We start from the raw sequence: 5,000 nt of genomic DNA, 5'->3' as shown, positions 1-5,000 counted from the left end.
ACCTTTCGGCCTAGGAAGACACGCTGATTCCTTCAGTGTAGCGCGCGTGCGGCCCAGAACATCTAAGGGCATCACAGACCTGTTATTGCTCAATCTCGTGCGGCTAGAAGCCGCCTGTCCCTCTAAGAAGAAAAGTAATCGCTGACAGCACGAAGGATGTCACGCGACTAGTTAGCAGGCTAGAGTCTCGTTCGTTATCGGAATTAACCAGACAAATCGCTCCACCAACTAAGAACGGCCATGCACCACCACCCACCGAATCAAGAAAGAGCTATCAATCTGTCAATCCTTCCGGTGTCCGGGCCTGGTGAGGTTTCCCGTGTTGAGTCAAATTAAGCCGCAGGCTCCACTCCTGGTGGTGCCCTTCCGTCAATTCCTTTAAGTTTCAGCTTTGCAACCATACTTCCCCCGGAACCCAAAAGCTTTGGTTTCCCGGAGGCTGCCCGCCGAGTCATCGGAGGAACTGCGGCGGATCGCTGGCTGGCATCGTTTATGGTTAGAACTAGGGCGGTATCTGATCGCCTTCGAACCTCTAACTTTCGTTCTTGATTAATGAAAACATACTTGGCAAATGCTTTCGCTTCTGTTCGTCTTGCGACGATCCAAGAATTTCACCTCTAACGTCGCAATACGAATGCCCCCGCCTGTCCCTATTAATCATTACCTCGGGTTCCGAAAACCAACAAAATAGAACCGAGGTCCTATTCCATTATTCCATGCACACAGTATTCAGGCGGGCTTGCCTGCTTTAAGCACTCTAATTTGTTCAAAGTAAACGTGCCGGCCCACCGAGACACTCACTCAAGAGCACCCTGGTAGGATTGCAACGGGGTCCGCCTCGGGACGCACGAGCACGCACGAGGCGCGTCGCACGCCTTCAGCTCGCCCCACCGGCAGGACGTCCCACGATACATGCCAGTTAAACACCGACGGGCGGTGAACCAACAGCGTGGGACACAAATCCAACTACGAGCTTTTTAACCGCAACAACTTTAATATACGCTATTGGAGCTGGAATTACCGCGGCTGCTGGCACCAGACTTGCCCTCCAATAGATACTCGTTAAAGGATTTAAAGTGTACTCATTCCGATTACGGGGCCTCGGATGAGTCCCGTATCGTTATTTTTCGTCACTACCTCCCCGTGCCGGGAGTGGGTAATTTGCGCGCCTGCTGCCTTCCTTGGATGTGGTAGCCGTTTCTCAGGCTCCCTCTCCGGAATCGAACCCTGATTCCCCGTTACCCGTTACAACCATGGTAGGCGCAGAACCTACCATCGACAGTTGATAAGGCAGACATTTGAAAGATGCGTCGCCGGTACGAGGACCGTGCGATCAGCCCAAAGTTATTCAGAGTCACCAAGGCAAACGGACCGGACGAGCCGACCGATTGGTTTTGATCTAATAAAAGCGTCCCTTCCATCTCTGGTCGGGACTCTGTTTGCATGTATTAGCTCTAGAATTACCACAGTTATCCAAGTAACGTGGGTACGATCTAAGGAACCATAACTGATTTAATGAGCCATTCGCGGTTTCACCTTAATGCGGCTTGTACTGAGACATGCATGGCTTAATCTTTGAGACAAGCATATGACTACTGGCAGGATCAACCAGGGAGCTGCGTCAACTAGAGCTGAGCAGCCGGCCGCCCGGGAGTGTGTCCCGGGGGCCCGCGCGAACACGCAAGCGTCCGCTCAATTATTCTGCAAACAGGAGGAGGCTGAGCTCCCCTGCACCATACACCTCGAAACCCTCTCAGGTCCCGGCGGCGCGCAGCGCCGTCCTAAGTACTTGGTCGGGTTCGAGAGAGGCGCAATCGCCCGGAGTTTGGCGAGTAGACGCTTTAGGTGCGACCACCCGTGCTCCCAACTGAGCTTGCCGCTGCCGACAGAGGCCCGGGAGCGTGCTGTCGTGGCATTGCCGGCGGGAGACAACACGCGCCACCTACGGTGACCGGCAGCTCCAACGCCAGCGCCACAGAAGGACAAAAGCCCCACTTGGGTGCCGAAGCGAACTCTCCCAGCACAGCGCACGCGCCAACACGTCCGCACAGCTGCGATACAAACCACCTGCGAGAACCGCAGAGGCGACCGAGCAGCAGACGGCGTCGCGGCGCCGAGCGCCGGGCGGCGGCGCATCCTCAGCGCACACAGTCCTCAATCGGACCAGCACACTGCAGATGTCCACCGCGCTTCGCACCGGGCCCGCGAGGACCTACTTTGGCCGCACGGCGCCGCGTGCAGGGTGCGCCGGCGCGCAGCTGCGCCGCCTGCCGCCTCCGTCGGCCGGCGCGCCTGCCACTGGCCGCCCCCACCAGCCGGCTGTAGCGCGTGCGCCCACGCACCGCACGGCCAACACGCCGGGAGGCCCCCCCTCACCGGCCGGGGACGGTCCCACCCAGCCACCGCCGCGTATCGCTTCACACCCACATGCCATTCACGTTCGTGGGCATGGTGGGTATCGCTGCAACAACCGGTTGGTAGCTCAACCGATCGTCGCCATCACTGATTCACCCCTAGCGAGAACAACCGCACCACAACGGTTTACCAGTTGTTCATTTGCGTAACGTCACCAGCAAACGTAGGCGTCCATCGCCATTTGCAAATTCAACGATTGTTGCATGCCTGTGTCAGGTGTCACGACACACTGTCTGCCCACATACACGCAACAACATGTCCACGCTTAGCGAACACGTGGAAGGTGGCCCCCGTACGTATGCGATGTCCATTGCGCGAACGACTGTCAACCGGCCTCTGTCGCATGTCGCAGATGTGGAACGCAGTGCACCGTGCTATCACGGTGTGTGAGAAGAGACGACTACGTCTGACAACACGCGCCACTACATCAACAGACGGCTCATGCTGATCGCCATCCAGGGCATACCACACTGCAATCCAGCTCTTATAGGGAGACGACACGTAGCTGAGTGCACAACATTTGGACCGCATGGTTCGCCGTTGTTGGCGCAGTCGTTGTACGGTCACATGTACCACGATGTATCATTCAGTACATGAGGACCAATGTGCAGTACAGTGTGTGATTTGGACGTACAACATCAGCGGACAGTTGACACAGGCCGTACCACAGCGTAGGCTAAGTGCTTCGCCATGCGAATGCCAATGAACAACTGCAAATGCCAATGAACAACTGCAAAGGGCATTGAGCATGTACGTCCTGCTGCCATCCACATTACAGTGTATAGCTGCAAGGTGTTTAACATGAAGCGATACACTGGGGACCGGGCAGTGCGAGTAGCAAACTATATTGCGGGGGTTGCAGTTAGGCAACACTACACTAATTTAACGCGTCGTATGACAATTACAGAGCAGGTTAAGGCCCAACGTGTGTTGGGTTAAGGCCCAACGTGTGTTGGGTTAAGGCCCAACGTGTGTTGGGTTAAGGCCCAACGTGTGTTGGGTTACGGCCCAACGTGTGTTGGGTTAAGGCCCAACGTGTGTTGGGTTAAGGCCCAACGTGTGTTGGGTTACGTTAAGGGGCAATGTGGGTTACGTTAAGGGGCAATGTGGGTTACGTTAAGGGGCAATGTGGGTTACGTTACGGCGCAATATAGGTTACGTTACGGCGCAATATAGGTTACGTTAAGGGGCAATGTGGGTTACGTTACGGCGCAATATAGGTTACGTTACGGCGCAATATAGGTTACGTTAAGGCGCAATATCGGTTACGTTAAGGCGCAATACAGGTTACGTTAAGGCGCAATACAGGTTACGTTAAGGCGCAATACAGGTTACGTTAAGGCGCAATACAGGTTACGTTAAGGCGCAATACAGGTTACGTTAAGGCGCAATACAGGTTACGTTAAGGCGCAATACAGGTTACGTTAAGGCGCAATACAGGTTACGTTAAGGCGCAATGCAGGTTACGTTAAGGCGCAATGCAGGTTACGTTAAGGCGCAATACAGGTTACGTTAAGGCGCAATGCAGGTTACGTTAAGGCGCAATGCAGGTTACGTTAAGGCGCAATACAGGTTACGTTAAGGCGCAATACAGGTTACGTTAAGGCGCAATACAGGTTACGTTAAGGCGCAATACAGGTTACGTTAAGGCGCAATACAGGTTACGTTAAGGCGCAATACAGGTTACGTTAAGGCGCAATACAGGTTACGTTAAGGCGCAATACAGGTTACGTTAAGGCGCAATACAGGTTACGTTAAGGCGCAATACAGGTTACGTTAAGGCGCAATACAGGTTACGTTAAGGCGCAATACAGGTTACGTTAAGGCGCAATACAGGTTACGTTAAGGCGCAATACAGGTTACGTTAAGGCGCAATACAGGTTACGTTAAGGCGCAATACAGGTTACGTTAAGGCGCAATACAGGTTACGTTAAGGCGCAATACAGGTTACGTTAAGGCGCAATACAGGTTACGTTAAGGCGCAATACAGGTTACGTTAAGGCGCAATACAGGTTACGTTAAGGCGCAATACAGGTTACGTTAAGGCGCAATACAGGTTACGTTAAGGCGCAATACAGGTTACGTTAAGGCGCAATACAGGTTACGTTAAGGCGCAATACAGGTTAGGTTAAGGCGCAATACAGGTTAGGTTAAGGCGCAATACAGGTTAGGTTAAGGTACGACATAGGTTAGGTTAAGGTACGACATAGGTTAGGTTAAGGTACGACATAGGTTAGGTTAAGGTACGACATAGGTTAGGTTAAGGTACGACATAGGTTAGGTTAAGGTACGACATAGGTTAGGTTAAGGTACGACATAGGTTAGGTTAAGGTACGACATAGGTTAGGTTAAGGTACGACATAGGTTAGGTTAAGGTACGACATAGGTTAGGTTAAGGTACGACATAGGTTAGGTTAAGGTACGACATAGGTTAGGTTAAGGTACGACATAGGTTAGGTTAAGGTACGACATAGGTTAGGTTAAGGTACGACATAGGTTAGGTTAAGGTACGACATAGGTTAGGTTAAGGTACGACATAGGTTAGGTTAAGGTACGACATAGGTTAGGTTAAGGTACGACATAGG

The 5,000-nt window shown here is 52.7% G+C and overlaps 1 non-coding gene across 1 annotated transcript in view; it reads right to left on the bottom strand.

Annotated features, from left to right (window-relative positions):
- Positions 1–1,615, bottom strand: part of LOC124567760 — a 1,910-nt gene extending 295 nt beyond the window's left edge. The window contains exon 1 of the ribosomal RNA XR_006970950.1: positions 1–1,615. This exon is cut by the window's left edge and continues 295 nt beyond it. This is a non-coding gene — a ribosomal RNA (small subunit ribosomal RNA).
- Between the last annotated feature and the right edge of the window lie 3,385 nt (positions 1,616–5,000).

This window comes from Schistocerca americana, unplaced genomic scaffold, assembly GCF_021461395.2.
Source record: "Schistocerca americana isolate TAMUIC-IGC-003095 unplaced genomic scaffold, iqSchAmer2.1 HiC_scaffold_1397, whole genome shotgun sequence".
Lineage (NCBI taxonomy): Eukaryota > Metazoa > Arthropoda > Insecta > Orthoptera > Acrididae > Schistocerca > Schistocerca americana.
Note: the sequence above shows the minus strand (reverse complement) of the source record. Positions and strands in the feature narration are given on the sequence as shown.